The sequence below is a fragment of the Chrysemys picta genome, chromosome 9 (assembly GCF_011386835.1).
Source record: "Chrysemys picta bellii isolate R12L10 chromosome 9, ASM1138683v2, whole genome shotgun sequence".
Classification (NCBI taxonomy): Eukaryota; Metazoa; Chordata; order Testudines; family Emydidae; genus Chrysemys; species Chrysemys picta.
In genome coordinates, this window is record NC_088799.1 from 26,089,026 (window position 1) to 26,114,197 (window position 25,172).

The 25,172-nt window shown below is 41.1% G+C and overlaps 1 long non-coding RNA gene across 1 annotated transcript in view; it reads right to left on the reverse strand.

The window, feature by feature from the left end:
* Positions 1–23,656, reverse strand: part of LOC135973662 (uncharacterized) — an 85,894-nt gene extending 62,238 nt beyond the window's left edge. Inside the window, exon 1 of the long non-coding RNA XR_010590604.1 lies at positions 22,276–23,656. This is a non-coding gene — a long non-coding RNA (uncharacterized LOC135973662). The remainder of the gene's footprint in view (positions 1–22,275) is intronic.
* Positions 23,657–25,172: the final 1,516 nt, after the last annotated feature.

Below are 25,172 nucleotides of genomic sequence, written 5' to 3' on the forward strand. Positions count from 1 at the left end.
ATAAAGAGGCCTGCTTCTGTCATTGAAGTTAATGGTAAAATTCCAGTAAATTTCACTGGGCACATCCCAAAGTAGTTTTAAATCATCAAGAAATACTGGCCAACTAGTCATTTCTAATCCAACCTCACTGAAAAAGTACTCTGTGGAACAGCTATTAAATGTATGTTAAAAATGAAATTGCATAAAGTTTAGCAGTTTTCTTCGGGTTCCTGCTACCTTATTAATTCTAGATTATACTCCCCGACCTGAGGACAATTACACCTTACTAAGTTACTGTCAGCGTTACCCTAGACAGATAATGGGAGCTGGCTTTCAGCTCAGGTGGCTTATGGCCAGATTTAGCCAAAAGTTCAGCATATTAAATGCTTTTCGGAAAATCTAGCCACTTATTTTCATTGCTTTAAATGGATGGTAAATGTACATACAAGAAATAAAGGAAAGATCACTCAGCTCTCAGAAGTGCTAACCGCAGAGTACCAGCTGAAATGTACACTAGACTGAAACAGTTCCCCAGTGCTGCTTTGCATTCCAAATTGCCACATTTAGTACAAACCACAGCTCCAGCTATCTAGGAAAGGACCTGCTAGAATGCCACCTGTAATGCCGTTATATAGCTCCAGCATTAAGCTGATGTGCTAATTACCCAATTGGACAGTTTGATTATTTAACAAAACAGAATGAGGGGAGTGAGTGGTGTGTTACAATAGTAATATAGTGATGATTTTATTATTGTTTAAAAAAAAATTTAAGCTTGAAACTATTAGCTGACAGCATGGCTTGTGCAAATGGAAAGATAGAGTGAATGGTGTCCATGTAATTACTCCATAATAGGGTTTTATTTCCAGTTATAATTATGAGACACAAACAGTTACAGTTCGCAAAATAATAGAAACATTGCCCATAGTTATGAACTTTCCGATTAAGTGGCATATAATTTGTTCATTGTGGTATCTCTGATTCTAGCCACCGTGAATTTAGTGATAATTAAAATAGTTTGCATTATAATCAAACAATTACCTCTGGGAGAAGATGTAAACTATAATAATCCACTTGATTATGCTGCAGCGGTGCTCTGAAGTAAAAGTCTTTCAAGTGCTTTGAAACCAAGATACTTGCCCTCATTACATATCAGAATTATGAGACTTCAGACAGCATATGAGAATTGTGATACTTCATAGGGAAGAAGCCAAAATCCTTCTGTACTGCAAAGTATGATAGAATCATAGAGTTTAAGGCCAGGAGGTACCCCAGATCATCCAATCTGAGCGCCTGTATATCACAGGCCACCATCACCAGCATACTAAACCCAACAATGGGAATTAGACCAAAAGTATTACATACCACAGGAGACTAGACTATTATGTGCCAAGTGGTAAGACTAGGAGGGATTGAGGCTCATCAGTGCTTGAGATCCCTGCAATGGCATAGAGTTGATTGAGAGAGAGAGAGAGAGAGAGAGAGAGATTTACCTTGATGATCGCAGCAAGAGATCCAGACCGACATGCTTCAGAGGAAGGTGAAAACCCCCAGGGTTACTGCCAATCAGACATGGGGGGAAAATCCTTTCCAGCCCCACTTATGGTGATCACAGTCCCTGGGCACATGAGCAATAACCAGCTGGCCAAGCACCTGAGAGAATGCTGAGTACCATCTCAGAACACCAAAATCCCCCTATCCAGTGCACCGTCTCCTTCTGAGGCCATCTCTGATGCTTCAGAGAAAGGGGACAAAATAACTAACTAGCTAAATAAATAAAAATACAAACAAACTCTGCAAACTTGGGCCCTGATCCTCTAAAGGTTGCACACATGCTGTCTGCCCTGAGTAGTTCCACTGCCTTCAATACTCACAGTACATAAAGTTAAGCACATGTGTAATACTTTTTAGGACTGGGGTCTTCAGCTGTACCAAGTGCTTGGCTAGTAAGCTAAAGTGAGGAAACAGCACTCACCCTTTCCTAGACACTACATAAATGTGCTGCTAAACAGAGATGGGAGAATAATTCATAACATTTAGTCAATTCATTTTACCTCTCCCACCTCCCCATGAATTGCCCTTTGAGGATTGATTTTCTTGAATTCATTTGCTATCTGAAATTTGCCAAACTTTAAGAAATTTCTGATTTCAAGATTGTTCATGAGTGGTTTGTTGCAAGTACTCAAAACATTAATTGTAATGGTTAGGGGAGTTTGAACACAAAGAAATATACCATCACCTTCCCAGACTGGAGGAGTACAATTCCTACAGTAATATTTCCAGCACAAATACTCACATGAATTCAGAATGCTGTGAATATTTAACAATATTTAATATAAATCACTATTTTCTCAACCATGATTGCCAGAAATGTATCTGTAGAACCAAAAGACAAAAAAAGAGCACAAAACAGTCAAAATATATTTGTTTAAAAATTCAAACAAATAGTTGTAAGGTGGTTTGGGTTTTTGTTTTCTGGCAATGTTTACCCAACCCTAGTAGTGAATACCTGCTTGTTTGGGGTTTTCCCTGGAATTTCACTTCAAATGCATAGTGCATTTAAAAAAATCCCATTGTGATCCCATGTGAGCACAACATCATAAGTAAAGCAAATGGACATAATTATTATAAATATCCAAAGTTTGGGATTTGGAAAATCCAGGATATTTTATACTTGTATGACTAGCCCTCAGAATTAGACATTTCAGGTAGGATTTTCAAAAGTGTCTAAGTGGGGAGCATAAGACTTGTATTAAGTCATCTCAGTATTCCCTGGGACTAGGGAGTACTCTTTCTGGCTACCTATTCCCTATTTTGAGTTCACCCTCTGACAGGAACCTTTCCTTTCACAGCATTTTTTCCTGTTAACTTAATCTTCCTTTACGTTTGGAAAAGAAGTATCTACAGCCTTAAGGTAGCAATATTGCAGGAATGTTGCAAGGTGCACCTTCCTCCCTTCTGGCTGGTATACAGGAATTTAATTTGAAGAATCGAGAATCTCTCTAAAACTGGAATGGAGTTTCTAATTTTACCCACCGTATACCATCTTAACTTCTACTTTTTCCCTCCTTTCTCTCTCCATTTTCATGTTCCCTCCATCTCCTTTCACACTCCTATCTTCCATTTGTTCCTCTCCCCTTTGAGGTGAGTGTAAAAGTGCTAGAGCAGATAGTTGGGGTGGCCTCCTCCTTTATTGCCTTTGGGGGACATGGGGTTCTCCTTGGAGGCCAGAGAAAGAGACTGGCAGGCCAAGCCCCTTCACATGTTGACTAGCAGGAAGAAGCCGCAGCTGGGTCTATATAGAGGAACTTAGGCAGGGAAAGAAATACACAAAGCAGCCAACTGATATATAAACATGAGTCTCTCTTTCCCCTGCTGCTGCCATCTCTATCTTCTGAAGGAAATTTAAAAAGCGGCTGCACGCTCTGGTGTACTGTCCCCACCTCTCCCATTCTACATGCTGTGGGAGGGTCCAGGATAATGTTCCTGACTCTTTTCCATTCTAAACTTCAGTCCTGCACATGCTCAGCTTGCACGTTAACTCAGTCCAATACATATATCTTTCCTCTTCCAATTGCAGTCATTTACTGAAGTGATAGTCACTTACCCATATAGCCAAGGCTGTATATATTCTGGGAAAAAGGTGCACATAACTAAATGTTAAAATGTGAGTTTGTGACTGATTGATTGGCTTTGTGTAAAATTTGACACCACCCTCTCTTCTCTGTATTGCTCTGAGGAAACGTCAGGCAGTTGCATAGTCTTTTCAAAAGATATAAAAGCCTAATTGGCCATACTGAGTCACAATGATTGCCCAATAATGATTAAAAAAGTGACTAAAGTGCAACACATAGAGGTCTACTCTGTGCCAGCTGGATAAATGCCATGTATCTGGAATAGCAATTTATAATACTATAGTTCTCTCCTGTGCCATCATAAACCTAGAAACCATCTTTCCATTCTGGGAGTGGAGGGAGGTTTGATCCACTCTCTCTCCTCCAAACCTTTCCCCCAGAACTTTTCATAACTGGTTCACTAAATGTTTGGCCAAGACTTGGCTAAATGGTTGGCTGAAATCTTGATATCCAGGAGATATTCTGTTCACAAAACTGTCCCTCCCCAATGAAGGGATTGCTAGCATCGATAGTCTTCTCATTGACAAGCCATCCAGCACAGTGCAGTCTCAAAAACCTGATCCAATCCTGACTAGTTAGATCAACATTCAGCACAGTAGCTTATCACTCGCACACCTCACTCTGAGGCAGAGCTCAGGTTTAATGCTAAACGTGTAATGCCTGGTATGAGAAATTAGTTCTCATGAAGTTCATGTAAAAATGTTTTTAATCTTTACCAGCACATCTTCAGAAGTCAGTTTATAGCCTACTAGATAGGCTCCAAGGAAATATGTTAGATATGCCAGTAGGATCTTGCCTGATACATGTTATTGATTTCAGTGGGAACAGTATGGGACTCATTTTTCAAAGGGGCTTTCTGTGTGTTCTGCAGTAGACTGTAGGGTAAAATAGTATTAGATACTATAGAACAAATTCCAAAATGAGATAAGAGCAAGAATGTAGGCAGCTTTAAGTAATGTAGATGGGGTTTGCTTTTCACCTTAAACCCCAGTATCTATTATCTGTTTAACCATTCAGCATTTTAAGGTTAATAACTTTACATTCATAGAAGTGGGCTGACCCCTGAAGCTTTGTGAACAGAGATAAATCTGACTGAAATAGACATCTCTGGAACTAAAAACACAGATCAGAAGTGTGATTATCCAGACTTACAGTATTTGGGATCAGCGGCTTAATTCTTTATTGTAGCTTTTCTTAACATGCCTGACACTTTCAGGCACATTCCATTTCTTAAAAGAACATAAACCTTATCTACGTGATAAATGTACTCACTATGCTAAAACCTGTATTTTGGAGATTCTTGGAACATTATGATCAGGATATTACTGAAAACACTTGTGGATTTTTATCCATTACTTATGGTTGGGAAGCCATGGGATGGTGGTTTCTGCAATATTTCATTTGAAAATGGAGTACAATGTTAAGTTATAAAAGTCACATTGAAGAGTCTGAAACTTTATGATAGTGGATTGTGTATATGTTGCATGTTTCTTTACCCTCATTTGTTGACTGTAGAAGTGGTACAAACCATATCTTTTTAAAAAGCTAGACCAGGGGTTGGCAACCTGTGGCACACAGCCCATCAGGGTAATCCGCTGGCAGGCCACAAGACATTTTGTTTATGTTGACCGTCCGCAGGCACGGCCCCCCCCCCCGCAGCTCCCAGTGGCCGCAGTTTGCCGTTCCCGGCCAATGGGAGCTGCGGGGGGCCGTGCCTGCAGACAGTCAACGTCAATAAAATGTCTCGTGGCCCGCCAGCGGATTACCCTGATGGGCCGTGTGCCGAAGGTTGCCGTCCCCTGAGCTAGATCAGAAGCTACAAAGACAAAATAGCACAGACTGTACCCATTTTCCAAAATAAATCCCGTAGTTGAAATAACATCTTGCTTCCTTAAATCACCTTAAGAGGCACATAGTCAGCCATCTGCTGTGACACACAAGATAAGAATGCACTGATTTATATTATTTGAAAATTAATCAGTACAAACTGATACTATATTTCAATAAGAAAAAAAAAAACCCTGAGATCACGCAGGCACAAATGTTATAATTAAACTTGCTCATAGAAAGGCTATGAAAATTCCTCTTAAGTATCTATTGTGGGAGCAGAATGGCTCTCATACCATGGCATAGGACACACAAACTCATCAATCTCCCATTTGATATTTTATGTGCTGTTAACTGCTTATGGTATCAGTTGGTAAAATGTATGCTTTTCAATTCAGCCACAGTTTTATCCCATATTCTCAGTATGGCATGTTTCCCCACAGCTCAGCAATTTTCCAGCATGGTTTAACTACAAAGTTAGGTCCACATAAGCTGATCTGCATCAACCTAGTTATGTGTCTACACTTAAGTTTGTCTCCTGCAAACGTAAGTACCCAGCTACAACCACTCAGTAACACCGGCTCCCTGAAAGATGCAGACTATGGTCAACCCTAACAGTCACCAGCAGCTGTCTTACACTACCTCTTTCCCTGCAACACTTTGGTCACAATTTTGACCTTCACTGCCCAGGGGTCACAGACTGGAAGCCCACCCTACTTGCCCTTTTTAAAACCCCAGTGTGTTTTTGAAATGCCTTTTCCTGATAACCTACATTGGCAAGCACACTTAGCAGCTCACCTTTGTTGCTTGCATACGACTGCTCAACACACAGAGCTACTAGATGTGCTCCTGCTTGGAGCAGGTAAGAAGTATTGTTCTCCTCAGTCAGGTGTGGCCTGGAGAGGTGCTGCCTCCATGACCTCTGAATGTCTGACTGATCAGGAGGAGAAGGAAGAGAAGTAGGGAGGATACATTCTGTTAGATTCTTCAAGTCACTATGCCTCATACCATTGTCGTAGGTTCTTGGAGGGCCTGCATCATAACACGACCATGAAAAACGATCAAGAGTGGACAGAGCAGTTGCTGCAGGAGAGGCAAAAGGACTGGGGTGTGCATTGGAAAATGCAGCAGAACATAATCGGGTTGTTCAGGCAACAAACACAAATGCTGCAGAGTATGGTTGACCTACCGGCCCAAAGATCCTTGACTCAACCAACTTTGTGCTCCATGGAGAGCTCCATAATCACTGCTCCCTAACATACTACATGGCACCACAATGTACATCTTTACCCTTACCAATCCACAGGGGATAAACAAGGAGAAACATAGCTACACATATTCTGACTTGTGGGAAACTACAGGTCAATGTATATGTAACCACAACGGACTACACTGAACCATCAGTTACATACCTGGATATAAATGTTCATTGTTTACTTCCATTTTCACTTGGGATTGTAAACTAAGGTTCACCCCGTTAACAGTGTTGTAAGATTTTTGTACCCTTGTATGTTTATGTTTGCGCATTAATTTTGTTAACTGCTGGTTTGTACATAATACTGTTCTATTTTTGGAAAGTCAGAGTATCTTTTAGTTCACACCAAGCATTGGAGGAGGCAAAACCCAACCATATTTATAAACATACATCAAGCATTACCGAATTCATAGCGGCAGGCAAATATATAACCTAAAGTATACAAGACAGACACTATTTCCTGAAAGCAAGAGAGCAAAAAAGATTCAGCTACTATTTTAGCAGATGCAGAATCATTTTTTTCTCACTGAGATCCAATGGTTATAGTTCCACGTTGTGTACTACATGATATCTGTGAGGCAAAGGGGGAAAAGCTGCCACCAGCTGGAGGGGGAAGGTGGTTTGCTGAATTTGAACAGCCAGACTCAAGAGCTATTAGAAGAGCCATCCATGGAACTATGCAGCTGAGGGAAGCTTTAAAATAAAGTTCTATCAGTCAGCTACAGAAAGGGCTGGCATTTCAACATCATTAATGATAATCCACTGGTCAGGAAAGAACGTCCATGCTTGCAGCTTTTCAAGAAATCCTGTGTTTTTAAAAATGCAAGTGTCATGAACTTTTCCTGACCAGCCCACAATGATATCAGTAAAGTAGCCATGGTGATCCACTAGTGCATGCATAACATAGAAAAGAAGCCTTTTCTGTTGATGTACTGTGGGGCAAGGTGGGTAGGTGCCAAAATAGAGAAGTGTGTGCAGTCTGTCACCCCACCACAGTTCTGGAACCACATTGCTGTAAATCATTCCACTATTTCCAGTACATTGCCAAGAGTAACAGTTCTGTGTAGCAGGAGACATTTAATGGCATTTCACACTTGGATCACAATAGCCTCCCACTGTGGATTTTCCAACTCCAAAATGATTGCCCATTGACAAGCAGAAAGCTGGTGTTGCAAGTTTCCACTCGCTTCCCAGATGTCCATACAGCTCTCATCCTTGTGCCAGAAGGCTGGGGTGGGCTTGGCACACAGATCTAGGAACTTTTGCATCTGAAAGTTGTGCAGCCACCTTTCATCATCCCAAACATGCATTACGATGAAATCCAATTAGTCAGTGCTTGTTTCTCAGGCCCAGAACCGGCACTCCACTATATGGAATTATTATTTTTTTCCTTCTGCTATGTTCATCAGCATCCAGTTATTCTGTTCAAAGATCTCCGCATCTTCCTTGTCACAGTCCTCTTTGTGGAGCTTGAGGGAGCACTGCTACAAATACTGGATAATCATGCATCATGTATCAGCAATTCTCATGAGAACTGTTACAAGCTCTGGAGGATCAATGCTTCTGTCAGAGTGATGATGGAGACAGAGAGGCACCACATGGGACTGTGGGAGTGAAAAATTACAGGATGGAGAAAACAGCATGGTGGGAACTTGATTGAGAACTCCCAGAAATCCCTGGGTGAATCGCTATTATCACAAAGTACTGCACATGTGTTCCATCTGGCATTGTGCCAGACAACAGCATGTGGCACACTGGGATACCCACCTGGTATGCACCACACTTAATGTTGATGCACTTCTGGTGGGTACAGCACAGGGCCAATGCAAGCCACCAAGTGTGCACACACCCACATGATACACAAACTTGGCAGCCCTACACCAACATAACTGAACTTTGTAGTGTAGACGTGGCCTCTGGGCTTGTGAAGCTTTGCAGGGCTTTTCCCTTTCTACAGTGGCCTCTTATGGTTATTTTTTGCTACACAAATTTAGTGAAAATATTTAACTGAGAAAAACGAGCAACTCAGCAGCGTATTATGGAAGCATCACTTACTGTTCCATAATAAAGGTGGAGTTGAATTTTACACAATGCAGAAATTCAACTTTTTTGTTGTGTATGAAGAACACAGTATATTTGCCCCCAAATTACAGTACTTTTTGAATACTGAATGAATTTTCTGAGACTTTACAATTAAATTTGTTTAAGAGTAAGAGTGGAAACTAATTTAAAATTGGGCCCTTTACGAAGTTTAGCACCATTTTTCGTCCTAAATGATGCTTCAGAAATCTCTTATAAAACTCACTGACATTTTATCCATCAGAGATCCATTTGAAGGCTATTTATTTTAAAGAAGTAATGGTAATTTCCCCTTTATTCTTCATAACTGAAAGCTTCTTCAGCAGTGCTGCCCAATAATGTCCTAGAAGAGAGAATGGCACAAAGAACTGCCCTCTTTGAAAAAGGGTTGCCATTTCCCATTCATCCCAATGAGACTGAGCAACCAGGCTGCTGTTAATAAAGGTGGCTGCTCACTTCACACTCACTGGAAACAGTAGAAAGTGGCTGCCATTTTCAGAGGGCACTTTAAATGAGGACAGCTGTGATCTCAGTCCCACTGAGATCAATGGGAGTTGGCAGCCACTTTGAAAGAATCTTCCTTGATGGAGATTTTTATGCATGAGTCTCTGCTGACAAGCTTTCAGTTATGAAAAATAATGATAAAAAGTGACTCTTAATCCTAAATACACCTCTACCCCAATATAATGCGGCCCGATATAAAATGAATTCGGATATAACGCGGTAACGCAGCGTTCCGGGGGGGGGGGGGGGGGGGGCTGTGCACTCCGGCGGATCAAAGCAAGTTCGATATAACGTGGTTTCACCAATAATGCGATAAGATTTTTTGGCTCCTGAGGACAGCGTTATATCGGGGTAGAGGTGTAGTTATTTTCAAAAAGCTACTTGCTGCATCAGATCTACTCAACAAAGAGGATAGGAGGGGGGAAACTAGGGGTGTGCATTTGAAGGAGGATGGAAGAAACTGGTGCATGTGTGCTGGGCAAAGTGTGGCAGGTGTGGACAGAGAAAAGTGTGGCGGACAGGTAGGAGAGATTTGGGACATGTACAGGGATGTGCAAGAGGCAGGAGGAATTTAGAGGACAGGAAGTAGGAGGAATCTGGGGTATATGTTTTATACTGAACAGCAACACTGAGGAAGCTGTTTAGGCTTGTCACTGATACCAAAACTACAAGCTAAGTCAAGGGAAAGAGCCCTTGTTGGTGACACAGGAAAAATCTGTTCTCTGGAAAACAATCATCACAACCAGCAGTGGTGTCACAAGAAGTTGTCTATGGATGTATGAGGTTATCACACCAAATGGACACCTACTCCAAAGAAATAGGTGACAACTTCTCCAAATCCCAGAAGAGCTGGAGATAAGGAACTGGTAAGGGTAACTGACACTGCCATTTTGCCCAAGAGGTCACAGACAGGTAACGATCACAGCAGGGTGAGACAGAGACCCAGCACATGGAACAACTACAAAAAGTGGACTTGCCCCCTCCTGTCTGCAAAGGTGCCAGTATTTCCTGGGAGACCCACAGGCAGATGTGACAGCACAGGGAACCTCAAGGACTAATTGAGCACTTAGTTTAGTAAGCAGGTTGGTTATAAGTACTTGACACTCTATTATGTTAATGTTTATTTATCATTATGTTCCGCAGGGAGCATACCTTTAAGAGGATCTATCAAGAGCCAATTGCAAACCATTGTTTTATATGGTCACCATCCTACAGTAAGCAAACAAATAAAACAGGAACCCTTGTATGAATAAGGATATTGGATGAGAGGGATCTGTAGCATTCAGTTGTTGTCAAATGTCTTATCTGTAGGTTGGACACAGTGAGTATAAATAGATTTCATGTGGAGTCTAATTTTGTTCTTTGAAGGTGCTACTTTTGCCCACTGAGCTGTCCTTTGGGAACAAGCTGATACAGCGAAAAAGACACTGACATTTTTGAGTCTAAATCTCACTTCCTTGCTTTGACTTCTATTAACCTGGGAACAGTTAAATAATTAGTAATGATTTTCATGCACACTAGGATCCAGATTGCGCCATCAAGCCACAGGCCCTTAACAGGGCTGCATGAAACCACACTATTTTTGGGGGAGCTTTGGGGAGTGGGGGAAAATTCCCTTCAGCCTAGGATTGCAAGATTTCACACTAGCCCTTTTTGGGGGGGGAGGGCGTTGGGGCGGGAAGGGGGAAGAACGCAGATTTTGGGAATACCAAAACATTGCACAATCCATATCAACTTCAGAATTTTTTTTCCTCTTCCCTCTAAACCAACAATTTGGTGAAGAGTCTAAATGTTTCATTTTCTTCTTTTTTTGAAATGAAATACTTCAGTTTTTCAGTTTGAAACTATTTTGTTTCAAAAATCTCCTTTAGTTTTTTTAAAACCTATAAATGCTCAAAATCAAATCACAACATTTCAATTTTGTTGAAACACATTGTTTTACCCAAATTGCATATGAACCAAAAAGTTGGTTATTCACCCAGTTCTGTTCAGCATGCTCTCCCTTCTGCAGACAGCCAGTTCCAGTTCCACTGTCTAGTCTATAAAAGAGGCCCTGTCTCCTCCTTGCCACTTTGGCACAGTGAGGTGCAGTCCTGTATTCAAAGCACAGGATGCAATGTGCCAGGTCCCTGTGTAGAAGATGCAAATGGCAAAAGCTCTTTGCAACCTCTCAAGGGCCGGGCACAATCTGGTCCTAAACGTAAACTTTTCCCCAACTAAACAAGCTGCTAACAATAGCTCAGATTGGAAAACAGAATGCAAACTATAAACAGGATGTGCTAATTGCAGAGTTTGTTCCTGGGGACCTTCCTCAGCCAGTGTTTCATTGACTTTTGACAGTTCAATAACTTTGATGTACAATCCAATTATAGAGAGCCATGTAAAATTGTTGTTTTGAAAGCCGTTTGGACAGTAATTGGCATGCATTTGATATGTTTATCTTTTGTTTAAATGAGCAAAGCTGATCAGTTTATCATTGCCTTAGGTCTCTGTTTTTCCTTTCTGACGGCCTGATCCAGTACCCCTCTTGCATGCTTAGGGTCAATAGGAGTTTTGCATGAGGAAGGACTGCAAAAAATCAGGTTTCTGAATAACAGGTTTCATTCTAGATTCTGATCCCTCTTTCTTGTGAATAAGGTCTATAATTTCTCCTTATCCTCTATAAAAAAAAGTTTGATGCTGGTCCCCCCACGACCAGCTGTGTGCTGCTGATGTTCTGAGATTGGTTATTTTGATGTACCTTGTATGTTTAATTCCAGTCAAGGGGATAATTTCTTACAGGCTGCAGGACTGTTTCTGAAAGCGTGCAGAATCTCGGGTCATAAGGGGGCTCCAGGATTAGACAAGGTAGGGTACCAGAGGGCTTGCTAGAGCATATTCCTTACTCCTCCACACTCTTGACCTTGCTGCTCTTCTCAGCCTCCACTCCTTCCCCAGACTGTCCCAGCACACCCTTATTTGTTTATGTTTATTTTTTATGATGTAGATCTACCTACAAGAGGCACTGTTAATTAGAGCTGGTAAAATATTACTTATTTTTGTGGTAACTTTAAAAAAAAGTTGTGTGTGAAAATGTTCAGGCTTTTCAACAAAACTTTAGGTGTTTAAGAAGTGATTTGGGTAATTTTTTCCCCAGTTTTTGAAAACCAAAAACTGAATTGGAACACAATTTTTAAGCCAAAATGTTACTTATTATTATTGTTTGTTAATTTATGAAAAAAATTCAGTGTGGTCTAAAAAAAAGAAAACCCACAACCTTTTATTTTTAGAAAAAGTTTCATCCGGTTTTTTAAAACCATATATAGTTTTAATGATAAGCATGGGGGAAAGAGGGAGGGAGTTGAGAGATTGGGGACTAATAGGGAGATTGTGGACTAAGTGGTTTGGGACTATTTAGAAAAACTGGATGTGCACAAGTCCATGGGGCCGGATGCACTGCATCCGAGGGTGCTAAAGGAGTTGGCGGATGAGATTGCAGAGCCATTAGCCATTATTTTTGAAAACTCATGGCGATCGGGGGAGGTCCCGGATGACTGGAAAAAGGCTAATGTAGTGCCCATCTTTAAAAAAGGGAAGAAGGAGGATCCGGGGAACTACAGGCCAGTCAGCCTCACCTCAGTCCCTGGAAAAATCATGCAGCAGGTCCTCAAGGAATCAATTATGAAACACTTAGAGGAGAGGAAAGTGATCAGGAACAGTCAGCATGGATTCACCAAGGGGAAGTCGTGCCTGACTAACCTAATTGCCTTCTATGATGAGATAACTGGCTCTGTGGATGAGGGGAAAGCAGTGGATGTGTTATTCTTTGACTTTAGCAAAGCTTTTGATACGGTCTCTCACAGTATTCTTGCCGCCAAGTTAAAGAAGTATGGGCTGGATGAATGGACTGTAAGGTGGATAGAAAGCTGGCTAGATCGTCGGGCTCAACGGGTAGTGATCAATGGCTCCATGTCTAGTTGGCAGCCGGTTTCAAGCGGAGTGCCCCAAGGGTCGGCCCTGGGGCCGGTTTTGTTTAATATCTTTATTAATGATCTGGAGGATGGTGTGGACTGCACTCTCAGCAAGTTTGCAGATGACACTAAACTAGGAGGCATGGTAGATACACTAGAGGGTAGGGATCGGATACAGAGGGACCTAGACAAATTAGAGGATTGGGCCAAAAAAAACCTGATGAGATTCAACAAGGACAAGTGCAGAGTCCTGCACTTAGGACGGAAGAATCCCATGCACTGCTACAGACTAGGGACCGAATGGCTAGGTAGCAGTTCTGCAGAAAAGGATCAAGGGGTCACAGTGGACGAGAAGCTGGATATGAGTCAACAGTGTGCTCTTGTTGCCAAGAAGGCTAACGGCATTTTGGGCTGTATAAGTAGGGGCATTGCCAGCAGATCAAGGAACGTGATCGTTCCCCTTTATTCGACATTGGTGAGGTCTCATCTGGAATACTGTGTCCTGTTTTGGGCCCCACACTACAAGAAGGATGTGGAAAAATTGGAAAGAGTCCAGCGGAGGGCAACAAAAATGATTAGGGGTCTGGAGCACATGACTTATGAGGAGAGGCTGAGGGAACTGGGATTGTTTAGTCTCCAGAAGAGAAGAATGAGGGGGGATTTGATTTGCAGCCTTCAACTACCTGAAGGGGGGTTCCAAAGAGGAGGGAGCTCGGCTGTTCTCAGTGGTGGCAGATGACAGAACAAGGAGCAATGGTCTCAAGTTGCAGTGGGGGAGGTCCAGGTTGGATATTAGGAAACACTATTTCACTAGGAGGGTGGTGAAGCACTGGAATGCATTACCTAGGGAGGTGGTGGAGTCTCCTTCCTTGGAGGTTTTTAAGGCCCAGCTTGACAAAGCCCTGGCTGGGATGATTTAGTTGGGAATTGGTCCTGCTTTGAGCAGGGGGTTGGCCTAGATGACCTCCTGAGGTCCCTTCCAACCCTGATATTCTATGATTCTATGATTCAATTGAGTAGCTCCACAGGAGAGCATGGATGTCTCTTTCTCAGGGGCTGGGTTAGGAATGAAAGTAAGGGATAGTTAGTGGATTTATATTGTCTTACCTGAAGACTCCATAAAATAGCTTCTTCATTAGCAGATGCTCATTTGCATGTACAATTATGATTGAATTTGCATATGCAAATAGGCTATGCATACCCACATTTGCATGCACAAATCCTAGTTGATGTCCATCTGTCTGATTTGCATGCATGAATTTAGAAACCATGATGAGGCCATTTTAAGAATGTGGTCTTGCAAATATTAATTAAGGAAATGCACGACCTCATGGGAAAATTGGGGGGTGGGGTGGGCAGTTCTTATAGTCTCCGAAAGTCATAATTAAACCACAAGACTATGAATCCTTGATCTAACAATAATGACCATTTTAAAATAAAAGAGACAAAGTGGGTGAGGTAATATCTTTTATTGGACCAACTTCTGTGGGTGAGAGAAACAAGCCACACAGAGCACTACTTGAGGTCTGGAAAAGAAGCTCTATCTGGCTCGAAAGCTGATCTCTCTCACCCACAGAAGTTGGCCCAATAAAAGATATTACCTTGCCCACCTTGCCCTCTAATATCCTGGGACCAACACAGCTATGACGATACTGCTTTTCCAAATAAAATGTTTCGCTAAATTTTAAAAATCACACTAATGGAATAATTTAAAATACAGGCTTGTCAACACTTGAAATACTGCAGCCACTGTAGCGTTTCAGTGTAGCACTTCACTACCCACACTAATGGGAGAGCTTCTCCCATCGGCATAGGTAATCTACTTGCCTGAGAGGCGGTAGCTAGGTTGATGGAAGAATTCTTCCTTTGACCTAGCACTGTTCTACACTAGGAACTTATTTCTGTAAAGCTACATCTCTCAGGATGTGGGTTTTTCCACACACCCCTGAGAGATACAGCTATACCGAAGTAAGTTTCTAGTGTAGACCAGGCCTACAACTCTGAAGGCTTATGGCATTGAAAGGAGTAAAGATATAAAAATGAAATTGCCGGTCCCAAGAAGCAGAGAGTTCTATAATATCATTTGGATCTAAACCATCTTACATTTATGTTTGTTATCCAAGTAACAATTTTAATGATAGCTACAGATTATTCAAAGACTTTTAGGCTTCATATTATTTGAAATGAAATGATAACTTTAGTTATTTAACAGACTAGTAATTCCCAGGATCTGAGGCACTCTGTACTGAAGCTCCCTTTTTAAAAAGGAAAGAAATACATTTCACTATCCAGAACTGAACCAAAACTATGCTCTGCACTTCCTAAATATTTAGCTTCAGATCCTAATTTTAAAGCTGCCCCTTAAGTGAAAGTGTGTTTTTATCTTATTTTCACCTTGCATACGATGAGCATGTGATGACTTTCAAGCAATTTGAAGACTTTTGGGGGGGGGAGGGGCGGGGAAGTCTTTTTTGGTATAGCCTACAAAACTATTATTTAGGATTTTTACTCAAATAGCCACCTCTTGGATGAGGTATATTTGAAACTTCATAAAACTCCAAGGTAAACTACATTATCGTTTGCTGCAGCATCTAGTCTCCTAACTTTCAATCAGGTTTTCCATAAGTTTGAGTACTGTATGTCTACAACGCTGTTATTAAATACCTATTGGCCTTAGCAGATTCAGTTTCCTCCTGATCTTTATTCCCTTTGGTATATCTGTCGCATTCAGAGCAGGCTTATAGATCACAAGGGAAAAGAACAACAACATTTACAACCATTTTTGATTAGAAGCGGAGTAAGAGAAGTGGAAGCCATTGGTGAAAAGCAGCTTACCAAGGAAGAAAGTAAAAAACAAAAAGTTCAGTCATTTCAACAAAACATGCCTGCAGTCATATCACATAAATATGACATGCTCCTAGTAGTTAATCCTTACTATGATTAGTTTGAATTTTTAGTCTCTTGACCTTTGGGAGCTGCAGAGGGAAGGGAGAAAACACATTGGTTGGGGCAGATAAGGTCAAGGTCTCCAGCTTTTGATGAGATATAGATATAATGAAAGATTAAAACATTGCACACACTGATTTGCTACCTTTCATACCCACAGAAGTTGTCTCATGCAAACATAAATCCACCTGTTGGGGATTAACAGAGCCTTCTCTGCTTCTGCATCAATTCACAAATAGAATTTTCTGATCTTCAGAAAAAACTGGTGAAAGATAGCTGTTAGAACCTAGCAACAGATGTCTTCTCCTAAACAGTCACTGAACAATGCCAAGAGAACAATCCATACACTTTTAGAGTTAGCATCTAGCTCCCAATGGGTGCTTGTTTTTTGTTTTAAAAAACAAACCAACCTGAGATTTGGCCTTCTTACTTATATAACTGGGATTACATTTCACTTCTCCACTGCAGAATGTTTAAATAATCATATTTTTGGAAGTAAATGATTGATTTTACACAAATGTCTATTTAACTCTTGACCTTGGCACAAAGTATACTTTCATTGATCAAGTAAAGAATTAGTCAAATGCATAATTTTACAGTACTTTAGTCTGAAACATTTCTCCTGCTTTTCTATGATCAAAAATGCCAGGTGTCCCTAGCTCTGTCAGAAATGACATGAAATTCTGCTGCAGCATTTATCTCGTTATTTTTCCATGGGATTTTTTCTGTCTTTTTAAAGTTTGTCTCATTTCTAATGCTTCCCACATTCTCAGCACTGGTCTTATTCCCAAGCATTTACTAAGTTTTAAAAGTCCAAGGACAAATATGAAAGGAGCCCCAAATGACCAATATTATGACACATGATCTATACAGTAAGCTTTGACACAGTTTACTGACAATATAAAATAAATGAATCCATACAATAGTAAACTCTATGGTGTGTGTGTCTCTCTCTCTCCCTCCCATATATATATATTCAGAATAGGCCTGAAATCAACAAGATGAAATTCAACAAAGACAAGTGCAAAGTGCTACACTTCAGAAGGAAAATTCAAATCCACAAATACAACATGGGGAATAACTGGGTAGGCAGTAGTACTGCTGAAAAGGATCTTAGGAGGTTACAGTGGATCACAAATTGAATGTACATCAACAGTGGGTTGAAGTTGCAGAACAGGCTAATATTCTTGGGTGTATTAGCAGGAATGTTCCACTCTACTCAGCTCTGGTGAGTCCTCAGCTGGTCTATTCTGTCCAGTTTTGGGTGCCACACTTTAAGCAAGATGTGAACAAATTTACATCTTTACAACAATGATAAAATGTTTAGAAAATATGACCTATGAAGAAAGTTAAAGAACTGACATGTTTAATCTTGAGAAAAGACAATTGAGGAGGGGCCTGATAACAGTCTTCAAACATGTTAAGGACTGTTATAAAGAGGACATAGACAAGAGGACTTCTCAAAGTCTCTTCCAGCACTACATTTATGTGATTCTACACACACACTTGAATAAACAAGTTTTGTACACAGGAATTATACAGGGATTCGTGGGGATGGATTTTAACTCCCAGACTGGCACAAAGAGCACAGTCAACCCCCAGTAATCCACTGCTGCTATTCAGTCCTTGGGCTTTCAGTCCCTACACAGCAGTGAGGCCCCCAATTTAGTAAGGTACTTAGCATGTGCCTTTGAAACCAATGGACTACTTATATGCTTACAGTTAGGCTTGTGTTTAAAAACCTTGCTGAACCAGGGCCTTATTGATCAGTGGAGCCATATATCATAGAGTCACTGCCCACACCCATGCTCATCACTTATTCCATCCTAAACCTACTCCTGTGCTGATTTATGCAGAGTAGATTAAGATTTTTAGGCTAGTTTTGCAGAGGAAAGCATAGTCTTCCTGTATGTCTGCTTGTACACCTCCCAGTCTTCCATGCAATGCAAGGAAACATAGTTCTTCCATGCTGAGGAACTTATCCTGACCTTTACTATATTACTGTAGAAGTCATTTGGGCAAATGTTACTACACCTCTACCCCGATATAATGCTGTTCTCGGGATCCAAAAAAATCTTACTGCGTTATAGGTGAAACCGTGTTATATCGAACTTGCTTTGCTCCACCGGAGTGTGAAGCCCCCCGTGCGCCTGTCCCCCCCCCCCAGAGCACTGCTTTACAGCATTATATCCGAATTCATGTTATATCGGGTCGCGTTATATTGGGGTAGAGGTGTATATAGAAAAATGTTGTTAAAGGGCTAAAATTTCTCCCTAACTATTATATGACTGTTTACCCAGTCAATTAGTCACTTTGTGCAAGCTATATGTTTGTTGGTGCCTGAGAAAGGAATTTGACTTCTAAAGGAATGTGTGTGTTGAACTGTACATTAGGATTAAGCACATTAGAGTTCCCGCTTGGTCTAATTTTAGCATGTTCAGTTTCTAGGATATTGCTGCTTATCTTTTTCTCTTTACTCTGTAAAGAATTCTCACTATTCGTCCCACTTGAGTAAATTAAAAGTTACACACAGAATAAGATGACAACTACCTTGTTTCTAACTAGATTTAACCATACTACTGCATCAGCAGGCATGGGCCTGTGTTCAGGATGGGGAAGACCCCCGAAGCTCCCCGGTGAGATGAGCATATCTCCTGCTGCTACTCCCATTAAATACAGCATGCATTCCGCTCTGTGGTTGGCCAGCTCTGCTGGCTGGTGCCAGGGGGTGAATCCCTGGCTCCCTTCCTCCTGTACCCCTTTGTGGTTTAGTGGTGTTAGTCAGGACCAGTCCTTCCACTCAGGTTACAGCTTTGGCTGGTCTCTGCAAGGTGGGCCCAAAGGAAGGAGGCCCCGTTAGCTCTCACTTTCCCACCAAAGCAGGAGCTGACCCATCTCTGATCCTATGCTAGTAGCATCATTCTCACTAAGTTTACTGATCTTGGACTCTTTTCAGTCCATGTCACTGTCTCATTCCCATGTCTTACACTTCTGTACTCACTTTGTCTATGAGTCAGTGAATAATCACAGCTCCCTTTCTTACACCAAGCCTGGGAATGGTTACATGGCATGCCTGTTTTCACACAGAAGATGGAAGTTATGAGTGGTGACCCAAACCACAGCTGAGGACTTCTCATAAATTCAGCATATGCGGGGGCAATGGCAGAAGACAGAGCTGACTTGTCTAAGCCATGTCTAAGACTTGGTTCAGATGTAGAGTGATCTGTTCAGTGCGGATTTATTTGAAACCTATTTGTAAGACAGACCAAGCCATCCGTCATAGGAATGTACAGATTGCTGAGCACATAAAGAGATTGCTCGGGGATGCTTTTGTAAGGGGATTACAAAAGATAAAACAAATAGTCTTATGAGTTAATCATTTGCAGCAGTAGATATTGCTAACTGTGATTGAAAACTTTGAGGCCTTGTCAGAACACAGAAATTACACCAGTTCAAATTTAACTCAGTTTTTAAACCAATTTTGTAAAGCTCTGTGTAGACACTTAGTGGTTTGAAGAACAGGAGTACTTGTGGCACCTTAGAGACTAACAAATTTATTAGAGCATAAGCTTTCATGGGCTACAGCCTGTAGTACGTGAAGGCAATGTAGTAAAGTAAAGGCCTAATGAAGGCCCAGTATGAGGCCTGAACTAAAGTAATGGTCAAAACTTCGCTAATATGAAGCAAAGTTAAGCTGTGAGCAAGAGGCAGGCCCTGCTCACAGAAGTTGGCAAGGAAAGGGCTGATGTTGCAGAAATACATATTCATTTAGCATAGTTACAGTATAAACATGGTACCAAGATACACTATAACCAGAACATTCCATAGATAACAGGGAACAGACCGACCCATCCCAATAGGGTGACCAGATGTCCCGATTTTATAGGGACAGTCCCGATTTTTGGGTCTTTTTCTTATATAGGTTTCTATTACCCCCCCACACACACACACCACCTGTCCCGATTTTTCACACTTGCTGTCTGGTCACCCTACATCCCAATGACAGGGGCAAAAGGGTAAAATGATGGATAGAGTTGTTTTGATCGAACCAACAGGTACAAGGTGCGAGGCGGCACCTTATTACGTAAAGGGGTTGTACCTTGCTACGAAGAGGGGTTGCACCTCAATACGTCAGGAGTGATGTGTAACTTGTTTGTACCTGTGTATAAAAATGTATCCCTGGGGTGGTGTCTTTGTCCGGCCATGGGGGCAGTGGAAAGTCCCGCCACTGAGCCGGGTCCTTGCCAAGAGGCATCTATTAGTAGTATGCCCGGTAGACTAAGTAATCTACGGGGAACTGCAATTGTGTCCAAGATCGCAATAAACCTGGCCGAGGTGCCTTTGTACCTTACTAGATTCTGTGGTCATTGGGGGTTCTCGTCGGGTCTGCTGTGTCAGCTATCTGCGCAGAGCTGGGGCAGCACACAGAGGGAACACACGCACGCAGCCGAGTGATATCAACAGGAGAAAGCAGAAGCACCACACCGGTAGCCTCTGACAACACAGCCCACTTCATCGGCTGCATAGAATGGAACAGATAATGAGGAGATTATATATACACACACACACACATACAGAGAACATGAAAAGGTGGGAGTTGCCCTACCCACTCTAAGGGGCTAATTAATTAAGATGAGCTGTTATCAGCAGGAGAAAAAAAAAACTTTTGTAGTGATAATCAAGATAGCCCATTTCAGATAATTTGACAAGAAGGTGTGAGGATACTTAACATGGGAAATAGATTCAATGTGTGTAATGGCTTACTTCAATTTAACTTAATCCACTTCTTTTACCTCTTTACATTAAATTGAAATAAGTAACTCAAACTGAATTAAGAAAAATTATCTACATAAAAAAAAATCACAACTTTAGTTAAAGTGGTGTAAGTTTGTGTGGAGACAAGACCCAACCTCCTTAATATATACTTTCCATATAAATCAGTTATACCGTTGCTTGAACAATAAGAAGCTGGAAAAAGGATAGTTGATTGATTGTCAAGAATTTTGATCTGAGTTGAAGCTAAGTGTTTTATCGAGCATGCTAAACAGCACTTGGGTGCATAATGTACCTGGACTGCACTTCAGAAAAGGCCTTAGAAACATCATTCATTGTGACATTCAGATTGACTGCCAAACAATTAAGTCTTTTCTGGGTTTATTTTCTTATTTAGGGCCTGATCCTGCAGGCTTACTCACTCAAATAGCCCCTCCTTCCCCAGAAGTTCAATAAGTTGCAACAAGCCTACTTGTAGGAGTAAAGACGGTAAAAGACCTCTCATAGAAGTAAGGGCTGCTTTTGATTTTGAACATAATTTTGTTCTTTGTGGAGGATTTTGGCTGTTTAAAATCTGCAGTGACTGCAAGCCACCCAGGAGTATCATACAAAAGGAAATGAGTCTCCAGCTTGTAACGTCTGCATTTCCTTTAGCCATCTGCCTGTAGGAGATAATGAGGGTGTGGGAGAAGAGAAGTGAGGAGAGGAGTACATTCTGATCTCAGTTACACTAGTATAAGACTGGAGTTACTCCACTGGCTTAAATGGATTTACTCTAGATATACACCAGTTAGAGATCAGAACCTGACCCTAGGTCAACCAATATTCAGTTATTTTCATACAAGGAAAGATATAGGGTATTATACAGCATTGCCCACATTCTGCCCTCAATATCCCTTGACATCAGTATCAGTTATGCATGTGTGTTCAAAGACAGAATTCAATCTAATAGTGTATTTATAACCCCCCAACCAACTTTTTGCCAGCTGAAGGGGAGATACAGGAGGCAGCAGAGGGCAGTGCCTGTTGCTGACTGCAGCAATCTCAAGAAACTCCCCTCTCCTTCCTCTGATAGCCACCAAATGGCTGATCAGCAGGGAGCCAGTTGCAGGGAAGCCTCCTGCCAGCAGGGGGCAATTATTCCCTGTGGGAAAAGTTACTCTTCTGATTATTACATTCTACTAATAGAAGCTTTGCTGAAAAGTGGGACAAATAAGGTTTTAATGGGAATAAGAAGTTTATGAAAGTGGGACAAATGAGGATCTACATTAACTACGTTAAAAATAAATTGTACATCTTAGAATAATAAAGTCATAGGCTAGGATTGTACCTTCTGAGGAGAAAAACCTTGTGGCGTTTCCTCCAAATTGATCCATTAAGGGGGAAGGGTTGGTTTCCCATTCCACACCATGGAAGAAGCAGGTAGTCCAACCCCCCAAGTTCTTCAGATCCTGGGATCCCCAGGGACACATTCCCAAAGGCGGATTTCGCTATACTACCATTTGCAAGTATTCTCTGTAGAACTGTGGGAGTAAGAGGAAAGAAATGATTTGTGTCCCACTCCCAACTGTGGCCCCAAGTCAGCCCCTTCCAATGCTTTGTCCTGTGCAGACCCTTGGTTAGGGGATAATGGTGCCATGGAAGCAGCCAGACCCTCCGCCTTTCTATGTAAACAATCCTGGAGAGCAATGATTCCTATTTATCCCCCAGAAGTTAGATATAGTAAAGACTCATGGGATCATTTAGTCTGGCAGCACAGATGTATTCTCCCCCAGGATATATTTGCTAGTGCTTTGTCCTGTTCATTTTTAAGTGTCCCAAGTAATAAGGCTTCCATCACTTCCTTTGCATAGTTATCTACAACTACTCATACATACATTTCTTTCTTTCTTTCCTCAAGTCCCTGTGGTCCATAGTAGATACACACTAACTTATCTATTGTTTTTTCGTTTCTTATATTCTCACCTACAGAACTTCACCAATGCACGCTTCATTGTCAAATTGCATCTTGCTGAAATTGTACATACTTGTGCTGTAAAGCACAACATCCTCCATCTCTTGTTCCCATTCTGTCCCTGCTGTATTAATTGCACATCTATATTAATAATCAGTTATGAAAATCAGTCTCCATCATTCAGCATAAGTTCTAGCTCCTCTTGTGTACGTTATGAACTCCTTGCATTTGTGAACTGAAACTTCAGTGCATTACTCTTCATCTTACGTTTGAGAACACTTATCTTCTGCCATACTTTGTATATTGAAGTATGACTGATCATTTATATTAGACAAGAGCTCCCATTTCTCTTCTGTCCCCACTTAATTTTAAAGTTAGTCTACCACACCATCCATTTTGAGTCTAGAGAGAAGGGGGCACCAGCCTGCAAGTAGAGACCATACAAGCAAACAAATACTTCATGAATCCAAAACCCTCCTCTCTCGGCTATCTATGCACCCATGGTTTGGTCTATATTATTGCTTGTTTGGTTTCCAGTTTTACAGGAATTATGGTACAATAGTCATTAAATGCTAGGACTCATTGAATATTAACATTGGGACTGCAAAGTTATTTACCCGTTACATCTTCAGGCCTATTTCTCCCAATTTACTTTGAGTATTTTAACAAGATATAAAAACAAAACAAAAATCAAAACAAATGAAGAGGTAAGTGTCTTCCCTATCTAATTTCTGTGAAATATTCCAGCAGCACCTTTTTAATGACTCTTCTGCTAGGAGCACAATGAAAACAGCCAGACAGCTGAATCTAAGTTCTGTAATCAGAATGTTTGTCAAGCTAATGAGGCAAAATAACATATCTTTGTAAGATATTGCATGCCAGGAACAGTCTCTTCACGTGGGAGCCTCCTAAAAGTAAATGGGATAGAGCATTTTCAGTTTAGTGTGTATAGTTCTAAAAATAGAAATAATACAGCCCAGTGGTATAATGGAAGAATTCCTATCAATCTTATGCCTCCATCAGATATTATTTCAAGTTAAACTAGCCAACTGGCTTTCCAGAAACTATTCCCAAATTTGTAACAAGAGGCAAGTCTCTCAGTACCAAAACCAAGAGAGGAAACTCTCAGACTGAATGAACATTGTAATTTATGCTGAAGAAGTTGCGCCAAGCCTTCTATAAGTCACCATTTCAAGGATTTCTGGCTTGCAGAAATAACTTAATTCGGATTCAAATGTTTGATATTCAAGGTCCAGAAACAATGTTTGACTATTGATTTTTTTTAAAGTATTTTAAAGTTATGACAGTACAAAAATAGAAGTTTACTGATTTAGTTCTGGCTTGTGCTTGCATTATCCAATCATCTGCTTGCATTAAAAGTATTTTAGCATAAAGTCTGAGCATGAATTATATTTTTTCAATGTCCTGTAAAGTGCTTAGCATACTTTAGACACTATATACATAACTTTTTGTATTTTGAATCTTTGTAATCCTCTGAAGTATTTTACCTTAAAAAATGGTTACTGAGTATATGCAGTAATTGTTTTTCAAGAATATTTTATAAAGATTTTCAAGTCACAAATATTTAATGGCCATAGGAATAAATAAATTATCTAATAGTTAAAGCATATATAAATATGTAAGTAAGTGATAGAGCAGAAAAGCCCTGAGGGAACCATTCTAGTTTCTTGAGAATACGCAGTTTAAAATATGCTCCTACAATCCCATGCATATTTGTATGGAAGGATTTTGTACTGCCACCTTACAGCAGGGCTATGTGAACTTTCGATATGTTCATATTTATAAAGTCTTTGGATCCAATTTTGGTTTTATGCCATTGGCTGAACTGGTGAGGTGCATGGAGGGGCTGCAGAACCATGGGACTCCCCAGTGGCATTCTTGCTGACTCAAACAGAATTCCTCCAGGGGCTAGGAGGGAGCGCAGCCGCAGCAGGAATATGGCTCTATTTTGCAGGATGAGGATTGAGGTTCCTCTCCCACTGATCTCCAAACACACACACCAGGGGCTGGGCGATGGTCCTACCTTCACTTTGCCTCATCCCATTTGGGGAAGCTAGCAGCAGCACTAACATAATACCAAGCCTGCACTTCCCAGCTTGATTATCTAAGCACCAGCCACAACCAGAGGGTAAAGCTGCTGGTGCCTTCTCCTCCCTGTCTTAACACTCTCTCCTCTCTCTTCCCCGCCCCCTCCCACACCTTTTAACACCAAACATACACTTGACCAGCCACAAACTTGTCTTATGTGCCTG